The sequence below is a fragment of the Oryctolagus cuniculus genome, chromosome X (genome assembly GCF_051225735.1).
Source record: "Oryctolagus cuniculus isolate XC-2025 breed Fujian yellow rabbit chromosome X, ASM5122573v1, whole genome shotgun sequence".
Taxonomy (NCBI): domain Eukaryota; kingdom Metazoa; phylum Chordata; class Mammalia; order Lagomorpha; family Leporidae; genus Oryctolagus; species Oryctolagus cuniculus.
The window spans coordinates 65,017,075-65,040,690 of NC_142888.1; the positions used below are offsets into that span (position 1 = coordinate 65,017,075).

At 38.1% G+C, this 23,616-nt stretch overlaps 1 long non-coding RNA gene across 4 annotated transcripts in view; it reads right to left on the reverse strand.

The window, feature by feature from the left end:
- Nucleotides 1-23,616, reverse strand: part of LOC149119664 (uncharacterized) — a 112,114-nt gene that overhangs the window by 60,277 nt on the left and 28,221 nt on the right. For 3 of the 4 annotated variants that reach the window (XR_016227955.1, XR_016227956.1, XR_016227957.1), the window contains exon 2: nt 7,527-7,628. This is a non-coding gene — a long non-coding RNA (uncharacterized LOC149119664). Of the gene's footprint in view, nt 1-7,022; nt 7,164-7,526; nt 7,629-23,616 lie in introns of those variants that run through there. The other variant, XR_016227954.1, reaches the window with a different exon arrangement.

The window sequence follows — 23,616 nt, forward strand, 5'->3', positions numbered from 1 at the left end:
TGTGTTATAATTAAGTATATTAGCAATATGTTCCTTAAAAATTGTAACAGGGCATTCTTAGGAAGTGGCTCAGTAAAGTTCAGTCAAAAGTAAAACAAATTTCAATCAAAGGCATGATTTGGCATGGGAAGTGATCTAGAGTAGTGTTTATAGTTGGGAACAATCTAATAGGCACTGGAATAAAAAAGACCATCAGGCGAAGTCAAATTTAAGTTTACCTGAGATCATTCAAAAGGAAAAGAGGAGGAGAAAGAAAGGAAGAGATGGAAAATTGGTCTTACTGGCATGCTAAAGGCCAGGCTATTTTCCTTGCCTGAATGAATTGCAATATAATAACATAATCATTATCATTTCAAGTGGCATCAGAATAAAAATAAAATTAGATGATGCTGTAAGAAATGAGTCTTTGGCTAATTCATTAAAATTCTATTTATAGAAGTATCTTTTTTCTTGTTTAAAGGATATTCTAAAGTATACATGTATCCAAAAATCACCAGTGCCCACTCCAATAGCTGGTTTCTATCACTCTGTCCTTCTAACCTTGACTTCTTGGCCACTTGAAACTTCAGTAACAGCCCCATGAAAACACCTTTCCTGGCTACTGATGCCTTTACACTGTTCCTGTTGCCTCATTTAGCCAGATACACAAGATTTTATTTCAAAAGTCATGACACTGAAGTGGTATAGAAAACTTCCCTTTCTACTCGCTACTCATCATCTGCTCTGTTACATGTCCACAAAGTAAAAGGACCTCCTGATTTCTGTGTCTACTCTGCCTTAAGAATGTAGATGTTGCTCTTTCATTTAATTCACCCCTTGAGTCAGTTACAGGCCACTTCCCCTAGGGCTTTATCACAGTTTTCCACAGCAAGAAGGCAAGTCATCTCTATTGCATGACCCTCACTAGGAACCACATTATTGCACTGGCAATCATTCCTATCTTACACCCTCACCACATTTCTAAACCAAGTTTGAAAATATCTTGAAGCCGGCGCCGCGGCTCACTAGGCTAATCCTCCGCCTAGCGGCGCCGGCACACCGGGTTCTAGTCCTGGTCGGGGCGCCGGATTCTGTCCCGGTTGCCCCTCTTCCAGGCCAGCCCTCTGCTGTGGCCCGGGAGTGCAGTGGAGGATGGCCCAGGTGCTTGGGCCCTGCACCCCATGGGAGACCAGGAAAAACACCTGGCTCCTGGCTCCTGCCATCGGATCAGCGCGGTGCGCCGGCCACATCGCGCCAGCCGCGGCGGCCATTGGAGGGTGAACCAACGGCAAAGGAAGACCTTTCTCTCTGTCTCTCTCTCTCTCTCTCTCTCTCTCTCTGTCCACTCTGCCTGAAAAAAAAAAAATATCTTGACTCTAATTTTCCTCAATGTAAGTCATTGCCTTCACCATTAAGTCAAAATTATGAAAGAGGACAAGTCAAGGTGTCACTCTTATTCCCTTATGAATGGGGTGTGCTTTGTTTGAGGAGATAACAGCCCCATTTCATTCAGTTAGTATCATGCATGAGGATCCTTAACCCTAATTCAAATAAACTCCCTTTGACAGACACAAAATTCTGTAGTACTTTTCCTAAGATTCTAGAACCACTTTCATAAGAAAGTGATTCTTGACTTTCGACAGCACAGAAGAGTTCTGGAGATTTAAAAAAAAAAAAAACTATAAGAAACTATTTTCAACATAATCACCAACTAGGGAATTGTAAAACATATAACAATGACAGACTACTTCATACCTGTTCTAATGGTTATTATTTAAAAAAATTGGAGCATTCAACATATTGCTATTAGAAATGCAAAATGGTGCATTTTGTAAGACAGTTTGGTAGTGTCTCAAATATCTGAACCTAGAATTATCATATAACTCAATAACTTCATCTTCAAGTTCCACTCAAGAAAAATTAAAATAAAAATGTTCATGCAAGAATGTATTTACAATGTTGATAGTAGCATTATTCATAACTCCAAAGTGGAAAATATCCAGTTGTCCATTAATGCATAAATGAATTAAAAGATGTTAGTATATCCATGTAGAATATTATTCAACCATATAAAGCAATGAAATATTGATACATACTGCAACATGGTAAACATTGAAAACATTATGTTAAGTGAAAGAAGTCAAACACAAAGGCTTGTAAGATTCCATTGAAAGAGAAGGTCCAGAAGAGGCAAATCCATAGACACAGAAGGTAGATTAGTGGTTTCCAGAAGATGGTGTGTAGAGCAATGTAGAGTAATTATGAATTGGTTAGGGGTTTCTGTTTTGGAATAATGAAAATGTTCTGGAAATGGATAGTAGTGACAATTGCATAACTTTATGAGTATACTAAAAGCCACTTAATTGTCCTCCTTAAAAGGGTGCACTGTATGGAATGTGAATTATACTGTACCTCAATATAAAGAAAGGTCATAGAGGCAAAGTAGAATGGTGGCTTCCTGGGGCTAGACATTGGAATAGGAACTGACTATTTAAATGGATAAGAGGTTTTTGGGGTAGGTTGATGGAGATGGTCTAGGAATAGAATGTGAGATGATAATTGCACAACTCTGTAAATTTCTTTAAAGCTACTGATTTGTATACTTCAAAATGAATTAATTTTGTGATATATACTAATTTATGATACATAAAGTACACCACAACAAAACTGTTTTTAAAAAAGATATGAATGACAGTTCTCTTCCTAGGCTGATACATTAAGAACCCTTGGGGGTAAAGCCAACATTGTTGTGCAACTGGTTACGATGCCATTTGTGAAACCCTCATCCCATATTGGAGTACTGGCTGGAGTTCTGGCTGTTATGCTTCTGATCCAACTTCCTGCTAATGTGTCTAGAAAGACAGCAGGTAAAGACCAATATACTTTGGTCCCTGTCACTGATGTGGGAGACCCAGATGGAGTTCTAGGCTCCAGGCTTCAGCCAGGCCCAGCCCTAGCTGTTAAGGCCATTTGAGAAATGAAACAGCAGATGGAAGAAATCTTGGGGGATAATTTTGGGTCACCAATAATTTTGTAAGTCATACTCACAGGGATTATGATCAATTGTTCTTGGAATGGCTGTTATTATGGCTTATAAAACGAATGTGCCTTTGCATGGCACTATACTCTCCTCTTATCCCTTCTGTTGATCTGGTCACCAAGGAAACAGCTTACATACTTGTGGGATAGACAGAGATGTAAACAATAAATGGTCATATAATGTGATAAGGGATATAACTGAGTCATATGCCAGGTCCACAAGTCCAATGAAAGGATGACTAACTCTCCCAGATACTCTGCTAAAAGCATATAGTCAAATAATGAAACAGATATGCAAATGAATAAAGTGCAGTATCATAAAAATTATTACAGCTTAACCATGCAAAAAATCATTGGGAGTACCAAATCAACCTGGTAGTCTTAGTGAAGGCCTTAAAAAGGAGAATGTTTTTGTAGTTGATTTTAGAAAGAAAAATGTTTTAAATTTTATTTATTTGAAAGACAGAGTTACAGAGAGAGGTAAAGCCAGAGCCAGAGAGAGAGTGAGAGCGAGAGAGAGAGAGAGAGGTCTTCCATCTGCTGGTTCACTCCCCAATTGACCGCAATGACCAGATCTGCGCCAATCTGACGTCAGGAGCCAGGAGCTTCTTCCGGGTCTCCCATGCAGGTGCAGGGGCCCAAAGACTTGGGCCATCTTCTACTGCTTTCCCAGGCCATAGCGGAGAGCTGGATTGAAGTGGATCAACCAGGACTTGAACCAGCACCCATATGGGATGCTGGTGCTGCAGGTCAGGGCTTTAACCTACTGTGCCACAGTGCCAGCCCCAGATAAGGAAATTTTACAGGAGAAAGTAGTAGAAGATGAAAGAGAATGACACTGAGGGTCTACTATGAACCATTTATTGTTCTGAATTTATGTTTTTAGTGAGATTAAGAAAATTTTTCAGCTTTGCACATTACAGGTGCAGTTAGGAGAGTGTAAGGCCAAACTCTGAACCCATGTAGTCTGAATATAGATCCACAAATCATAATCACTACACTCTTGAAGTGTGGGATTCTGGTAGCAAATAATACAACCATTATGGAAAGGAAGCTAAATTATAAGTAACTTTAGCAAATACCAAAATATTCATTAAGAAGATGAACACATTTCAAATTCAAGGTTAATCTGCTAAGATTCATTTATAGATGGATTAAAAAGCTGCTTTTGCATAATTTAGGTAATTCCTGTATTCTTTCATTACTGTAGCTTCAAAGTCAATAAACCAAATATGTTAAAAAATATTAATATGTAGTAATGAGTTACTAGAAAATAATCTCTCCATTATCTCTAATAAGACTGTGCTATTCTTTGAATACCATACTTGAAAAGTTTGAGAATAGGACACATCCTGTAAATTATGGCTAATGAAAGAATAATCAATGTATACAGCAGGAAAAATAATAAATTCATCCAAACGTTCATACTTGCCCCTAAGATTATCTATTTTTAAAATTGGCTAACTCTTGCATCTGTTACACTTTAAGTAGATCTTTTTTCTCTTTGGTCATTATGTTGTCATGTAAAATGGTTTAAGGCCATAAATCTTGCAGCTGGTATTGCAGAGCAGTGAGCTAATTCACCACTTGGGATACTGGATCCTGTATCAGAGTGCCAGTTCAAGTCCTGGCTACTTTGCTTCAGATCCAGCCTTCCTGCTAATGCTTCTGGGAAGGCAATGGATGATGGTCCAAGTACTTTGGTCCCTGACACCCATCTTAGAGACTAGGATGGACTCCTTATTTCCTGGCTTCAACTTGGCCCAGCCTTGGCTTTTGGGGACATCTGCAGAGTGAGCCGACAAACAGAAGCAATCTCTCTCTCTCATTCTCTTTCTCATTCTGTGTGTGTGTGTGTGTGTGTGTGTGTGTCTCCCTTTCTGTTACTCTGTCTGCCTTCAAAGAAATTAAATAAATCTTGTTTTATTTTTCTATAGACCATAGGTCCTAGATCTAGTTGAACACATTTCCTTATAAGAGTGATCTGAACTTAGTTGCAAATGCTATTTTGAAACATAAGAGTATAATTCACTTTTAGCAACTTAACTCTAAAAGATCATTAAAAGAATTTTGCAAGAGTAGTCCACATAAATGTGGACTTTAAAAACAAAAGACCTTGAGTCCATCTCTACCTTTGGAGGCCTAGATTTACATGAGAATATAGAACCTCGTACTGTGCTAGGTGAGATTAGAGTTTAGTTTTATTTCAATAATATGGTTGTAAGTCAATGTTTTCTGTGTAAAGCTACAGTCATATGAAGGGAAAGCAATCTACTATTAGCTTTACTATGGAAACATACTGGTTTCTGATTTGACTAAGATAATCTATCAATGCACTATTCATATTTTTGTTAGCAACTTTAATAACCAATTTTCATACTATATTAAAAAAGATACCTGAGATGAAGTAGGAGACCCTCCAGAAACATTTGTTACTTGGATTTACCAGCAGATATATATTTATTTGAGAACCTACTATGAATCATGTCTTAGAAGGAGTCTTATGGATGAATCAAGATAAAACAATGACTGCATCTAGACTATAAGAAAATTTAAAATCTAGTTTGGACAGAAAGCATGGACACATTTTCAAATAATTAACAATACAAAGCAGTATAAAATTGAATCACACAAACAAAACATTCTAAATATAATAAGAGCTTTGAGTAGTGACACGTTTTTGAGTAAATGGAATATTAATTTACTCATATTGTCAGTGAATGAAATATAAGTTTGCATGTTCACATGAACATTAAAACTTGCTACAATTTATGACCATAACTGAGGTACAGTCAATATTTTTCTTTGAACAGATGATAAACAATTCTTTCCTGGACTACTTGGAGAAATAAATCAGAAGACATAAAAAGATTACAGATCATTTTAAAAGAAATAGCTTTATGACTTCCAATTTTATAGCCACTAAATTAAGCTACAAATTATAAAGGATATCATATAGGATTTGCTTTAATGAATGTATATTTAAAAGAGTTTGAAATGAGCAGAGAAAATGTCTGAAAGGGAGTTAGTGCTTTTAAATCTCACTTTGTTCCCTGAGGGTAAACATTTTGCAAATGTAGTTCAATTATTAATTTGCACCACAAAATATTTCCTCCACAAACTTCAAGAAGCAAAAGCCCTATTACAATTGCAATAATTTCTAAATTAGAATAATTTGAGTTAGTCACATATTCAACAAATATTTTAGAGAGATGTTAACAAGTTTAAGACAATATTCTGAGCACTTGGAATATGACAGTGAACAAAACAAACAAGCAGTTCCTGTTCTCTTGAAGCTTATAATCTAACATTGAAGGCTATGAGATTTTTAGCTACACTCAAAAACGAAATGAGATGAGAAACATTTACCTAACCCAAAGGCAAAATCCATGTAACTGCTCATGTTGTAAAGTAATTCAATAATACAAGATATCTTCAATAAGGTGTGTGTATGTGTGTGCACATGTACAATTATCATGTATGTATATTTGGCAGAAAATGGAAGAGGAATATTTTGTAAATGTATGCTGTATCTCCTCTTTTTTATATAATTTTGTTCTATTTGTCTTTTTCATCTGGTTCTATTTCCCAATGCCTTTTTTCTCTATGCCTCCCAATGTAACCTGTTCTTATCTCTAACATCACAATAACCCTTTGAGACAGATAAATATCTTATTTGCATTTTAAAGACGGGATGGCAAGATACAAGGAGATTGTTATTTTTTCAAGATCATTCAATTGATAGACAAAACCCAGGTATTCTGACTTCAAAATGACAAGGGTGCTTTCCTTATACAACAAAGTTTCACATTTGTGTGTTAGAAATAAGCAAGGGAATCAGTTCTAGGAAAGACAGAATAAACACACACATACCATTTTTCCCCAGAGAACAAAACAATAAAACCTTTTTTTTAATTTATTTGACAGATAAGAGTTAGACAGTGAGAAAGAGAGACAGAGAGAAAGGTCTTTCTTCCGTTGATTCACCGCCCAAATGGCCGCCACGGCCGGTGCACTGAGGCCGGTAGACTGCGCCGATCTGAAGCCAGGAGCCAGGTGCTTCCTCCTGGTCTCCCATGCGGGTGCAGGGCCCAAGTACTTGGGCCATCCTCCACTGGCTTCCCAGGCTACAGCAGAGAGCTGGACTGGAAAAGGAGGAACCGGGACTAGAACCCACTGCCCATATGGGATGTCAGCGCCACAGGCAGAGGATTAAGTAAGTGAGCCACTGTGCCGGCCCCAACAATAAAACCTTTACATGATGTACTGTGCAGTTATCTGAGATCCCCAAAAAGTACATATCAGCGGGCAGATCAGGAAAGAATGCTTGGATCCAAAGTGCCACTAAACTGGTGGCGAGTTTAGCATTCACATTGTTTCCTCTAGTATCCTTTATCCTGAATTTAATATTGCCTGGAACACAGAAGTAACAATCACACATGCACATACACACGCACACAAACACATACCCAAAGAGAGAGAAAGAGGGATTTCCAGGAGAAACCTACTTGTTCTAGCCCAGGGAACTTTTGTAGTTGCAGAGTAAGAAAAGTCTTCTATCTTTTTCCTCTCGTTTTTCTTCATTCAATTAACTTAATGGGGTCAAGTGTCTGAAAAAGCAAAAAATAAATATTATCAATAGGATGTATACAAGACCCAGGGTCTTATAATGCCAAAAACACAAATTATTCAGCATGTGATTAACCACAAGAAACCCCAATTCACACTGGAAAGAAGATTAACAGATGCCAGTGTCAAGGTGACATAAATTTTGGAATTATCTGATGAAGTATTTAAAGCAGCTACTATTAAGATTTTCAAACAATCATGAATAGTCTAGAAGCAATATGAAACAGAAAGTATTAGCAAAAAATACAAAGCATAGAAGAGCTTTGAAGCATAGAAGAAAATTTTGGAGTTAAATTTATGTTACAAGCAATGGGTTCAATAGCAAAATTGAGATAACAAAGAATCAGTGACTTTAGAGTTCAGATCCATAGAAATTATTCAATCTGAGGGACAGAAAGAAAAAGAAATATTAGCATATCTTTGGGGAACTGTGTGTCAATAATAAGAGCCCACACTCCACCCTATTCATGTACAAGTAATAGAAAGAATGTGTGCTAGAGGGATTGGCACTGTGGTGTAGTAGGTTAAGCCTCCGCTTGCAGTGCCAGCATCCCGTGTGGGCACTGGTTTGTGTACTGGCTGCTCCACTTCCAATCCAGCTCTCTGATATGGCCTGGGAATGCAGTGGAAGATAGGCCCCTAAACTCACATGAGAAACCTGGCACCTGGCTTCTGACTGGCTCACCCCCAGCCATTGTAGCCATTTGGGGAGTGAATCAGCGAATGGAAGACCTTTCTCTGTTTGTAACTCTGCCTCTCAAATAAATTAAAAAAAAAAAGAGGGTGTGCTGGAAAATATTTGAATAAATATGACTGACAATATACCAAGTTTCATGAAAGACATTAACCTATAGATTCTCTACTTAGTGTAAGGTTAATCTTATTAGTATAAAAATGAACTAAAATTGATCTCAGTAAAACTTAAGAATGGGAAAGGAAGAGGGAGTATGGGTAGGAGGGAGGTAGGGGGTTAGAATCATCATGTTCCCAAATCTGTATAAGTTAAATGTATGAAGTTGCATTTTTAAACAAAATTTTTAAAAATGTAAAAAAAAAAAGTTTCAAGGAGCTGAACAAACTCCATTAAAGATAAATCCAGAAAAGATAAATCTAGAAAAGAAATCTATGCCAAGAAATATCATAATCAAATTGCTGAAAACTAGAAAACAGACAATAATGACACATTTTCTATGTGGGGAAATCATCCAAATGTTTGCACATTTCTCATTAGAAACCATGGAGGCCAGAAGTGGTATGAAGTTTTTTCAACTACTGGAAGAAAAGAACTATTGAGTCACTATTTCCAAACTAAGATATCACTCAGGAATGAAGGTGAAATGAACGTGTTTTCAGATAAAGGAACACTAGAGAAGTTATAGCCAACAGAACTGCTCTAAAGAATGGCTAGGGGTGCATGTTGGGTGCAATGATGAAGATGTTGCTTGGGATGCCCACATTCTATATTGGAGTGCCTAGTTCAAGTCCTGGCTACCTTGTTTTTGATCTAGCTTCCTGGTAATGCACAAACTGGAAGGTAGCAGGTGATGGTTCAAGTACTTGAATCCTTTCTACTCCTGTAGGAGACATGGATTGAATTCTCTCTCTCTCTCTCTCTCTCTCTCTCTCTGTCCCCTTTTCCTCATGCTCCTCCTCCCTTTCTCCTCTTCTCTCTGTAACTGTACTTTTCAAATAAAAAGTAAATAAATCTAAAAGAAACCAAATATTAAAACACAATAAAAATGGCTAAAGGACGTTCTTGAAACAGAAATGGAATAATATAAATTAACTTGGAACATTTGGGATAGAGAGGAAGAACAATAGAAAGAACAGAAACATCAATAAATACAATTAACTCATTAAAATGCCAAAAATATAGCATTTTCTGATGTTACTGTTGACACATATATAGGTAATTTACATCAGAACTGTTACATGAAAGGCAGAATATGAAGTATCTTTTTAGTGTTAGAGTTTCTACAGTCTACATTGAAGTAGCAAAATATTGATTCTAAGCAGACTGTTAAATAAATCCATCCCACTCCTAGGAATTTACTCAAAGGAAATGAAATCATCATAGGAAAGAGTTATCTGTACCCCCATGTTTATAGCAACTCAATTCACAATATCTAAGATATGGAATCAACCCAGATGTCCATCAACTGATCACTGAATATTTTGTAATTCCTAAAGGAACTACTAAATGTTACATATATAGTCAAAATCATGATAGACACAGTGCAAAATTTAGAAATACTCAAACACTCCCCCTAAAAGGCAAAAACAGGGAAACAGAAGACAGAGAAAATGAATGATACAAACAGAATACAAACATAATTTTAGATCTAAGTCTAAACACTCCTGGGTATTTACTGTAGAGGAATAAAAACTTATGTTCGCACAAATAACCTGGACAAGAATGTTTATAGCAGCTCCACTTATAATTGCCAGAAACGGGAACCGCCCTGATGACCTGCAATGAGTAAATGGCTATACAAACTGTGGTCCACCCATACAATGGAATCTACTCAAGAATAAAAAGGAAAGAACAACTTAGAAAAATCTAAAAAAACACTACACCACGGTGTGAAAGAAGCCAGTCTCAAAAGGTTAGATATCGTGTGATTCTATTTATATGACATTCTTGAAAAGATAAAACTATAGGAACAGAAAACAGATCAGTGGTTGCCAGGGGTTAGGATTCAGGGCTGGGTATGACTATAAGGGGCTAACACAATGGAGTTTTTGAAGGTAATAGAAAAATTCTGTATCTTCATTTTTATCGTAGTTACACAAGTATAAGGAAACTCCTAAAAGTTCACAGAAAATTTGCATTGTCTGTTAATTCCACTTTCCCTGACAGGGAGAGGGAGAGGAAGGGAGAGGGGGAGGGGGTGGGAGAGGGGGAGAGAGAGGGACAGAAAGAGGGACAGAGAGAGGGACAGGGAGAGGGACAGGGAGAGGGACAGGAAGAATGAATGTTATCTCATTTAGTTGTTTACTTCCTAGATACCCACAATAGCCAAGGCTGGATGGGGTTGAAGCCAAGAGCCATGAACTTAATCCAGGTCTCTCAAGTGAATTACAAAGACTCAAGTACTTACCTCATCACCTGCTCATCACTCTGATATGGAATACAAGCATCCCAAGCTGTGGCTTAACACACTATGCCAAACACCCATACTTCCATGTCCATTTTTTACAATTTCATTAATTAACTTATTTATTTGAGAGAGAGAGAGAGATCTCCCATCTCTGATTCACTCCCCAAATGCCTACAAGAACAATGTCAGGGCCAGGATGAAGCCAAGAGGCCAGAACTCAAACCTCTATCTTCTACTTGTGTGGCAGGGGGCCACCCATGTATTTGAGCCTTACAGGATGCACAGTAGCAGGGAGCTGGAATGGAGAGTGGAGTCAGGACTCTAACTCAGGTACACTGATATCAAACATGGGCTTCCTTAAGCAAAAACTTTTTCCCTTCACAAAATGCCTACATCCATGAACATTTTTAACTATCCTCATATACATGTGAGTTAAAATTCATAGTACTGTACACTTTACTACATGATAATAAAAAAGTAAGCTGGCAATTACCTTGCTACTTAAATGGCCTTAACATTTAATTCTCTATTAGTGGCCCTGAATAAGCTTAAAAAATTCCTAATCTTGGATAGTCTTAAACAGATTGATTTTTTTCAACAGAACTACAAATCAGTGTTATGAATTTCATAATTATTCTTTTCTGCTAATAATAATAACTTCTGTCCAGTCTTTAAGTGAAATAATTGCCTCAAGACATCAGGACAACATTATACAATTTAGTATATTTTCATGAAGTAATTAATCATCTGTATCACTTCTATAAAGGAGATATTTATGTTTCAGCTCATGATAACGATTACTCCACAGAATGTAGTGCTTTTCCAGCCCTTACGATGTATGGTTGATAATCTGGAGATAGTTGAATGCAATTATGGGCTTGTGTACGTGTAAGCCCCAGATGCATTACCCTTAATTGACAGCATTTATGACTTTAAACAAACACAAGACTGTTCTGCTTTGGTCTCTTCCTGAAAGCACATGATGGTATATAATCTAGTTACTAGTGACTCTCCTGAGAAGGCTGTGTCTGCAGTAGCTTCTAATTATTAGAAAATTGTACTTCTAGTACTATAATAACCTCAGTGCCTGTATTTCCTCAATAACAATCCTGGCTTTGTTGGGTGTTGATCCTTTATTATAGGGAAATACATTATGAATAAAATATAAAAAAATATGGGGCTGGCACTGTGGCATAGTGGGTTAAAGCCCTGGCTTGAAGCACTGGCATCCCATATGGGCACCGGTTCTAGTCCTGATTGCTCCTCTTTCAATCCAGCTCTCTGCTATGGCCTGAGAAAGCAGTGGAAGATGGCCCAAAGTCCTTGGGCCCCTGGCACCCACGTGGGAGACCCAGAGGAGGCTCCTGGCTCCTGGCTTCGGATTGGCACAGCTTCAGCCATTTCGGCCATCTGGGGGGTGAAGGAGCGGATGGAAGACCTCTCTCTCTGTCTCTACCTCTCTCTCTAACTCTGTCTTTCAAATAAATAAAATAAATCTTAAAAAATAAAATAAATTTGAATATATATTTAACAGTACAATAAAACAGCTACTTCATTGGAACTTCTATTTAAGAACAGGAATTCTGGGTAAGTGTTGTGGCATAGCAGGTAAAGCTACCACCTGCAATGCTGGTATCCCATATGGGTGCCGGTTCTTGTCCCAGCTACTCCACTTCTGATCCAAATCCCTGCTGATGGCCTAGGAAAGCAGCAAAAGATGACCCAAGTGCATGGGCTCCTGCCACCAATATGAAAGTCCCAGATGGAATTCGTGGCTCCTGGCTTCAGCCTGCCTCAGTACTGGGCATTGTGGCCATTTGGGGAGTGAATCAGTGGATGGAAGCACTCTCTCTCGCTGGCTCTCTATCACTCTTTCAAAATTTTGCATCATAAAAAATGACTAGCTGCCTTTAGAGAAGGACACAATCAAAATCACCGAGATCAAGGAATTATGAGGAAATAAATTTCAATCCAGATCATCATTCGTTTGTTTAGCCAACAAGTATTTCTTGAGTCATTATTCTGTGTCATGTACTGTTTCAAGTACAGTGGATACAGCAGTGAATTAGACAGCCAAAATTCTTCTTATGAGTCTTATAAATTGAGTGGGAGGAGGAAGACACTAAGATAATTTCAAATAGCCATAAGTAATATCAAACAAATAGACCTGAGTAACGTGATAGTCACTGAAGATGCGAATGGGAAACTTACTTTACATATGAAGTTAAAGGGGACATTTAAGCACAGACCCAAATGAAAATAAGGAGGCAGGATTGAGAAGATCTAGGTCAAAGCAAAAGCAAACACACAAACTCTGATATGAGAACAAGTTTGGCCAATGTGGTTAAAGCATTAGACAAGTACGCAGGCAGATAGATTATGACTACTTAAAGTTTGGCAAACCAAAGTAAATAGTCTGGATTTTACTATCAGCACAATAAAAAAAATTGTATATTTTTAATGAAGAGGTAATTTTCTGATCTATATTTTTTCAAAATTTCTTTGGTTATTGTATGAAGTGTAAGTTTGAGGGGAGCAAGAATGGAGACAGGGAAACCAATTAAAGTGACAGTGCACTAATCTAGACAAGAGAAGATGGTGCCTTAGACCAGAGTGGTGAAAGTGGATACAAATGGAATTAGATTCATTAAGAATAGATTTCTTTTGGTTAAGATTTATTTATCTGAAAGAGTTACACAGAGAGAGGAGAGGGGGAGAGGGAGAGGGAGAGGGAGAGAGAGGTAGGTAGGTAGGTAGGTAGGTAGGTCGATTTTCCATCCAATGGTTCACTCCCTAATTGGCTGCACCGGCCAGAGCTGTGCCGATCTGAAGCCAGGAACCAGGAGCCAGGAGCTTCCTCTGGGTCTCCCACACAGGTGCAGGGGCCCAAGGACTTGGGCCATCTTCTACTGCTTTCCCAGGCCATAGCAGAGGGCTGCATGGGAAGTGGAGCAGCCGGGTCTTGAACCGGCGCCCATATACGATGCTGGCACTTCAGGCCAGGGCGTTAACGCACTGCGCCACAGCACTGGCCCCTAAGAATATATTTTGTAGATATTGCTAAGAAGATTTGATAATGGATTGTATGTGAACTGTGAAGGAACGAGTGAAATTATCAATGACTGAAGAATCTGTGAGTAATTATAATTATGGTAGTAGCATTTACTGAAGTGAAGGAGCCTGGAGAAGAAATCAAAGTTTTATGATTGTTATATTAAGTTTGATATGCTTATTGAGTCCAAGCAGAAATGTCAAATAGGCATCTGGAATTCAGAAGGAAAAGATCGCCTGGAGAGGTAAGGTTGGGAACTATCAGCATTTAGGTGGTATCAAGGCTATGGGATTAGAAAGTTAAAAGGAGAGATCTTTGTGGTTTTTTAAACATTATATTTCAGAACAGTTTTAAATTTTCAAAACAAGAAATTTGAGGTAATAATACAAGAGAGTTCCATATACCTCTGACCCCATGTTCCCTATTATCATATCAGTATCTTTGTCACAATTTATGAATCACACCCAGCATTGTTCTCTTTGGGACAAAACTGAGATTGTTGTCATTTGGTGAATATAACCTGTTGGTCATAAAAGTACAAGAATATACTCAATGTTTTCCTTGGATATGTTCATGATTCTTTTCCTGATGATTTCCTCTACCATTTATATTACAGTGCTGTAATTATTTACCTTAGCTTTTCCTTTTTTTTCTTTTTTTATTTTTATTTTTATTTTTTTATTTTTTTAACTTTTATTTAATGAATATAAATTTCCAAAGTACAGCTTATGGATTACAGTGGCTTCCCCCCCATAATGTCCCTCCCACCCACAACCCTCCCCTTTCCCACTCCCTCTCCCCTTCCATTCACATCAAGATTCATTTTCGATTCTCTTTATATACAGAAGATCAGTTTAGCATACATTAAGTAAAGATTTCAACAGTTTGCTCCCACACAGAAACATAAAGTGAAAAATACTGTTTGAGTACTAGGTATAGCATTAAATCTCAATGGACAGCACACTAAGGACAAAGATCCTACATGAGGAGTAAGTGCACAGTGACTCCTGTTGTTGACTTAACAAATTGACACTCTTGTTTATGGCATCAGTAATCACCCTAGGCTCTAGTCATGAGCTGCCAAGGCTATGGAAGCCCCCTGAGTTCACCGACTCTGATCATATTTAGACAAGGCCATGGTCAAAGTGGAAGTTCTCTCCTCCCTTCAGAGAAAGGTACCTCCTTCTTTGATGACCTGTTCTTTCCACTGGGATCTCACTCGTGGAGATCTTTCTTTAGGTTTTTTTTTTTTTTTTTTTCCAGAGTGTCTTGGCTTTCCATGCCTGAAATACTCTCATGGGCATTTCAGCCGGATCCGCATGCCTTAAGTGCTGATTCTGAGGCCAGAGTGCTGTTTAGGACATCTGCCATTCTATGGGTCTGCTGTGTATCTCACTTCCCATGTTGGATCGTTCTCTCCCTTTTTGATTCTATCAGTTAGTATTTGCAGACACTAATCTTGTTTCTGTGATCCCTTTGGTTCTTAGTCCTATCATTATGATCAATTGTGAACAGAAATTGATCACTGGGACTAGTGAGATGGCATTGGTACATGCCACCTTGATGGGATTGAATTGGAATCCCCTGGTATGTTTCTAACTCTACCGTTTGAGGTAAGTCAGCTTGAGCATGTCCCGAATTGCACATCTCTTCCCTCTCTTATTCCCACTCTTATATTTAACAGCGATCACTTTTCAGTTAAGTTTCAGCACTTAAGAAGAATTGTGTATTGATTACAGTATTCAACCAAAAGTATTAAGTAGAACAAACAAACAAAAATACTAAGAGGGATAACATATTAAGTTGCTCATCAACAGTCCGGGTGAGGGCTGATCAAGTCACCCTTTCTCCTAGTGTTCATTTCACATTAACAGGTTTCCTTTTTGGTGCTCAGTTAGTTGTCACCTATCAGGGAGAACAAGTGGTATTTGTCCCTTTGGGATTGGCTTATTTCACTCAGCATAATGTTTTCCAAATTCCTAACAGGGATCACTTTTCAGTTAAAATTTAAACACCTAAGAATAAATGTGTGTTAATTACAGAGTTCAACCAATGGTACTAGAAGAAAAAAAAATACTATAATTGATAAAGTATTACATTGTACATCAACAGTCAGGACAAGAGCTGATCAAGTCACTGTTTCTCATAGTGTCCATTTCACTTCAACAAGTTTCCCCTTTGGTGCTCAGTTAGTTGTCGCCGATCAGGGAGAACATATGATATTTGTCCCTTTGGGACTGGCTTAATTCACTCAGCATGATGTTTTCCAAATTCCTCTATCTTGTTGCAAATGACCAGGTTTCATTGGTTTTTTTTGACTGTTGTATAGTATTCGATAGAGTACATGTCCCATAATTTCTTTATCCAGTGTACTCTTCATGGGCATTTGGGTTGGTTCCAGGTCTTAGCTATTGTGAATTGAGTTGCAATAAACATTAAGGTGCAGACAGCTTGTTTGTTTGTCAATTTAATTTCCTTTGGGTAAATTCCAAGGAGTGGGATGGCTGGGTTGAATGGTAGGGTTATATTCAGGTTCCTGAGGAATCTCCAGACTGACTTCCATAGTGGCTTAACCAGTTTGCATTCCCACCAACAGTGGGTTAGTGTCCTATTTCCCCACATCCTCTCCAGCATCTATTGTTGGTAGATTTCTGAATGTGAGCCATTCTAACCGGGGTGAGGTGAAACCTCATTGTGGTTTTGATTTGCATTTCCCTGATTGCTAGTGATCTTGAACATTTTTTCATGTGCCTGTTGGCCATTTGGATTTCCTCTTTTGAAAAATGACTATTGAGGTCCTTGGCCCATCTCTTAAGTGGGTTGTTTGTTTTGATCTTGTGGAGTTTCTTGATTTCTTTGTAGATTCTGGTTATCAACCCTTTATCAGTTGCATAGTTTGCAAATATATTCTTCCATTCTGCTGGTGCCTCTTCACTTTCCTGACTGTTTCTTTTCCAGTACAGAAATTTCTCAATTTGATGCAATCCCAAATGTTAATTTTGGCTTTGACTGCCTGTGCTTCTGGGGTGTTTTCCAAGAAGTCATTGCCGATACCTGTATCTTGCAGGGTTTTTCCAATGCTCTCTAATAATTTGATGGTGTCAGGTCATGGATTTAAGTCTTTAATCCATGTTGAGTGAATTTTTGTGTAAGGTGAAAGGTAGGGGTCTTGCTTCATGATTCTGCACGTGGAAATCCAATTTTCCCAGCACCATTTATTGAATAGACTGTCCTTACTCCAGGGATTGGTTTTGGATCCTTGATCAATTATGAGTTGGCTGTAGATGTTTGCATTGATTTCTGGTGTTTCAATTCTGTTCCATTGGTCTATCCATCTGTTTCTGTACCAGTACCATGCTGTTTTGATCACAACTGCCCTGTAGTATGTCCTGAAATCTGGTATTGTGATGCCTCCGGCTTTATTTTTGTTGTACAAGATTGCTTTAGCTATTCGAGGTCTCCTGTGTCTCCATATGAATTTCAGCATCATTTTTTCCAGATCTGAGAAGAAGGTCTTCGGTATCTTGATTGGTATTGCATTGAATCTATAAATTGCTTTTGTGAGAATGGACATTTTGATGATATTGATTCTTCCAATCTGTGAGCATGGAAGATTTTTCCATTTCTTGGTATCCTCTTCTATTTCTTTCTTTAAGGTTTTGTAATTTTCATCGTAGAGATCCTTAATGTCCTTGGTTAAATTTATTCCAAGGTATTTGATTGTTTTTGTAGCTATTGTGAATGGGATTGATCTTAGAAGTTCTTCCTCAGCCATGGCATTGCCTATGTATACAAAGGCTGTTGAGTTTTGTGCATTGATTTTATACCCTGCTACTTTGCCAAAATCTTCTATGAGTTCCAATAATCTCTTAGTAGAGTTCTTTGGGTCTCCTAAATAATCGTATCATCTGCAAAGAGGGATAGTTTGAGTTCTTCCTTCCCAATTTGTATCCCTTTAATTTCTTTTTCTTGCCTAATAGCTCTGGCTAGAACCTCCAGAACTATATTGAATAGCAGTGGTGGGAGTGGGCATCCCTGTCTGGTACCAGATCTCAGTGGAAATGCTTCCAACTTTTCCAACCAATAGCAGACCATGTGTTGCTTCAATAGAATTTGAATATTCTGTATATTAATTTCAATTTTTAATTGTCAAGCTTAGCCTTTATTAACTGGGTCATTTTCTGCTCAGTTACACCTGTTTTAAATGGCCTTCTCCCACTTAACAATTTTGCTTCTATTTTTTAAATTTTGTTTAATCAAAATTGTTCTAACTCATCTTTTTTACCATCTGGTACTTTATTTTTTCATATTAATATGATATTAATACAGAGAACAGATTCAATGTAGTTCATAGATACAATTTTATGAATATAATGGTATTCCCTTCCTCCCTCCCTTTCTCCCTCTTTCAATCTTTAATATTTTTGTTTTAAATGAAACCTTGTTTATGAACCTTAACATTGCACTATCAATTTTTTATTCATAGTTTTTATTTATAAACATTCCTCAAATCCGTTTTCTTCACTGTTTTCAAGGATTTTCATACACATAATTTCATTTAGTTTAGGTGTTCACTATGATAATACAGATTGAAAAAGTAGCCACAACTGAGAAGTTTGTCATAATATTGCTTCAGCTAGGGGAAAAGCACACATGTTCTAAATATCTACCAATATGAAAATTAATTTAAAATGCCTACATACACTGAACTATTATATTCCATTATTAAGAGACAATCTTTAATATATTGATGTAAAATTTGTTCCTGGTAAGTTGTTTGGAGGAGAAAGTACAGAATATTTGTATAAATATGCTTTGGTAAACTATGTCTAGGAAAATATTAATAAAACTGCTAACATTGTTTACCACAGGAATTGAGTTTGGAAAAAAGGAGGATTTCAGTTTTTACTTTAAATGCTACTCTAGAGAAAGACATTTGGTTTGATGGTTAAGACACTACTTGGGACATCTGTATTGCATATTGGAGTGCCTGGATTTGATTCCCAACTATGCTCCTGGTTCCAGCTTCCTGTTAATACAGACACCAAGAGGCAGCAGGTGATGGTTCAAGTCTTGAGTCCCTGCCATCTATGTGTGAAACCTGGATCCTGGCTTCAATCTGGACCAGCTGTTACAATTATTTGGGGAGTGAAACAGTGAATGGAAGACCTTCCCTCTCTTTTCCTTTAAATAAGATAATAATTGTTGAATTATAATAAGCTACCCTATTTTAAAAAGTTTATAAATATTGAATTATTTTATTTATTTGAAAAGCACAGTTATACACACACACACACACACACACACAGATTACATCTGCTGATTCACTCCCCAACCAGCTGCAACAGACAGAGCTGATCCAGTCTGAAGCCAGGAGACAGGAGCATCGTCTGGGTCTCCCACATGGGCCATATTCTGCTGCTTTCCCAGGCACATCAGCAGAAAGCAGGATAGAAAGTGGAGCAGCTGGGATACAAACCAGCACCCATATGAGATGCTGGCACTGCAGGGGATGGCTTTACCCACCATGTCAAACAATGGCTCCTATTTTTAATTTTTTCTAAAGAAGTATGTGTTGCTCTTATAGTTGAAAAATAAATATTAAAATGGGAAACAAAGAATGAGGAGGGACGTAGAGAAGTAGGGAAGCAAATGCAGGCATATCGTGGGGGTACCTCAGAAAATGAAATTGCTATTTTATCAAAGTCTGAGATAAAAATAGCTTAAATAACCAACAACATAGTCAATGGTATTTGATAATTATCAAAATTTAAATAATCTCTTGAGCATAGTTACATAGAATAAGATAATGATTAGATTCCTTTCCAGTACTCAAATTTAATTACCCTAACTACCAGTACTTGCTAGGTACTAAGTGAAACACAGAAATAGACCAACATGAAAACTTTATCCTCAAGCAATCATCAAACATTTATGAAGTACCTTTTTAAATTTTTTCAAAAAGGGATCATAGCAAAGTGAGCTCAAAGGATGTCGCCAAGATAGCAGAGTAGGAGATACCAGCCATCAACCTCCCCAACAATAAATATGAAATCATCTACAAACCAAAGCTGCAAAGAATCTACAACAACACAAGAATGCAAAATAATGGCAAATATCCACACAGAAAAACTGCTGGTGAGATCAACCTACACGAGGTGCCAGAAGATAGCCAGGAACAAAGAAGAAAAGCAGAGGCCCTGCAGAGGACACCAGTATCTTTTGCCACTAAGATAATTAACAGATATTACCTCAGAGAGGTAGCAGTTCCAAACTTCTCCTCTCACCCCGAGAAGCAGTTACTATTGAGCCATTTCAGGAAAGAAAACATTACCTCTCCCAACTTACCTCATGTTCCCCAATTCCCAGTGCTGTGACTGCTCTCTGGCTGCAGGGGGTCTCAGGCACTTGAGCCACCACAATAGGAAACTGATTCACACACCAGGCCCTGAAACCAGGGTGTCTAAAGTACCCTACAGGCACCAGTTTGGTTTGTCCTAGAGATCTAGGCCTCACCCTGACACAACAGCCACTGTAACTCTACACTGTACATGTGCAGTTCCATTCTCATCTCCTCAGTGGTTCCATATGCATCTGTATGTCACATACTGTGTACTGTTACCAGCATGGCAGTGGGGTACATGGGCCCTAGGCACCAGCACCAACACTAGTCCAGATCCCAGGCTCATGTTATTTCCATATGTGCCTGTGCTTCAGGCCACAGCTCTAGGGCAGCTCTATGTATGCTATTCATCAGATACTGGTTTCAATTCCACCAGAAGTGGGCTTAAAGGTCAGACCCAGTACGAAAATGGACCCACTCAACCACAACTTCCTCGGTATGAGAAGAAAAAATCTTGAATATCATGCAGACTCCAACAATCATCATCACCATTGTAGACAACCGCAACATTGGCTACCAATGGTCTCTACATCTTCATCAATATTCATTTCAGCTGATAAACCTGCACAGAGACTACACAGTATTACTCTTACTAGAGGCAGAACTATGCAACCTCCCCTCTCAAAAGCCCTCATACCCTCTAGTAAGGGAATGCTTCTCCACACTAAAACTAGTCCGTAAAGTCTGGAAAAAGTGACTGCTTCAACAATGAACAAACAAAATAAGAAACTTGGAAAAAAAAAAAAAAAACAAGGAGGTGTATCACCACCAAAACAACACAATGATTTCCCAGTAGCTATCTCACAAAAAAGTGAGATATAGAAACTGTGACAAGCAATTCAAAGTAACATTTTAAAGAACCTCAGTGAACTTCAAGAAAATAAATAGTTTAACAAATTTAGGGAAGCAAGAAATTATCAAAGTAAGAAATTTAGTGATATTTGAAATTATATATGATACATGAGGGTACTTTAAAAAGTTAATGCAAAATAAAATTAAAAAATAAGTTTATTTTGTTGCATAGTTTTTTCATAATATGAATTTATAAAAATATTTATTTTATTTATTTGAAAGGCAGAGGTAAACAGAGAGAGAGGGAGAGACAGAGAAAGAGAGAGATCTTCCATCTGCTGGTTTACTCCCCAAATGGTCACAACAGCAGGGCTGGGCCAGGCCGAAGCCAGGAACCAGGACCTTCTTCCAGGTCTCCCACATGGGTGCAGGGGTCCAAAGACTTGGGCCATCTTCCACTTCTTTCCCAGGAGCATTAGCAGGGAGCTGGATCAGAAATGGACAGCTAGGACTTGAACTGGAACCCATATGAGATGCCAGCAATGCAGGCCCAGCTTAACCAGCTACACCACAATGTTGATCCTAATAATATGAATTTTCCAAGAAATTTTAGAATTTTTCTGTGTATATTAACAAACAGAAAATTCTGATTTTGAAAAGAGAGAGAGAGCGAGGGAGAGAGAGAGGGAGGGAGGGAGGGAGGAGGGAAAGAGGGAGGGAGGGAGGGAAATAAGTATCATATTTTTAGAATTCTATGAACTACATGGAATCCGTTCTATTTGCAGTAATATCACATTAACATAAGAATTGATGAGAACTGTGTTGTAGCAATTAGCATGCATTTGATATGACCCTGTGAATCTAATGTATTAATGCAATCCTTTAAAAATAAAAAAATTAAAAAGAAATTAAAACAGAGAATAGCATAATTGATCAAGCATGAGAATCTGAGAATCCATGGGCTAGAAGATAAGCCATTTGAGAACACAAAGTCATAAGGAAAAAAGGATTAAAATGAGGATTTATGGGGCACCATCAAAAGATCACATTTTCAAATTATAGGAGTTCAAGAAGAGGAACAGAGAGAGAAAGGTAGAGAAAGCTTACTTAAAGAAATATATCTGAAATTTCCCCAAAGATATAAATATCCAGATTCAGGATGTCAAAAGTATCCAGGCAGATTCAATCCAAATGAAAGTATATTTTGACATATAATCAAACTGTCAAAGATCAGTGACAAAGAAAGCAAGAGAAAAGAAGCAGATTACATATAACATTAGTGCCAAATTTCGCAGCAGAAACCTTGCAGATCAATGAGAATGGGAAGATGCATTCAAATTTCTGAAGGAAAAAAACTACAAAGTTTGCATTATCTGGCAAAATTGTCTCTCGGAAATCAGGAGATAACAGCTTCACCAAACAAACAAAAGCCAAGGGAGTTCATCACCACTAGATCTGTTTTATAAGAAATTACAAAGGAAATTCTTCGGGGCCAGCACTGTGGCTTAGTGGGTAAAGCTGTCGCCTGCAGTGACGATGTTCCGTATGGGAGCCGGTTCAAGACTCAGTTGCTCCACTTCTGATCCAACTCTCTGCTATGGCCTGGGAAAGCAGAAGATGCCCCAACTCCTTGGGCCCCTGTACCCGCGTGGGAGACTCGGAAGAAGCTCCTGGCTTCGGATCAATGCAGCTCTGGCTATTGTGGCCAACTGTGGAGTGAACCAGCAGATGGAAGATGGATCTCTCTCCCTTTGCCTCTCCTTCTCTCTCTTTGTAACTCTGACTTTCAAATAAATAAATAAATAAATCTTAAAAGAAATAATACTTACAATAATTCATTAAGGGATATACAACATAAAAGGATGTAAATTGTGACATGAAAGGGAGGATGTAAAGAAAGTGTAGAATTTTATAATGTGATAAAATTGCCAGCTTAAAATAGTATATTATAGGGTTGGCAGTGTGGCGTGGTAGGCTAAGCCTCTGCCTGCGGCATCGCAGACAGGCGCTGGCTCGTATCCTGGCTGCTCCTCTTCAGATCCAGCTATCTTCTTGTGGCCTGGGAAAGCAGTGGAAGACGGCCCCAGTGCTTGGGCCCCTGCACCCATGTGGGAGACCTGGAGGAAGCTCTTGGTTCCTGGCTTCAGAGAGGCTCACCTCTAGCCATTGCGGCCATTTGGCAAGTGAACCAGTGGATGGAAGATCTTTCTGTCTCTCCCTTTCTCTGTAACTCTACCTTTTAAATAAATAAATAAAATCTTTTAAAAATATAACATATTATAACCATATGATGTTTTATGTAAGCTTCAAGCCTGTATTGTAAATACAGAGCAAAAATCTATAGCATAAGGTTAAAAAGTAAGAAATTAAAGCATACCACTAAAGAAATTTATGTAATCACAAAGGAGACAGCCAAAAATGAACAAAGGAAAAAAGATCAACAAAGCAACAGAAAATCAACACAATGGCAGTAGTGAGTCATGATCTACTAAAAAGTTACCTTGAATGTAAATGGAATGAATTCTCTAATCAAAAGACAAAGAGTGGCAGAATGGATAAAAGCAGTAAGACTCAACTATATGCTTCTACAAAGAGATGCACTTAATTTTAAAGGCACACAA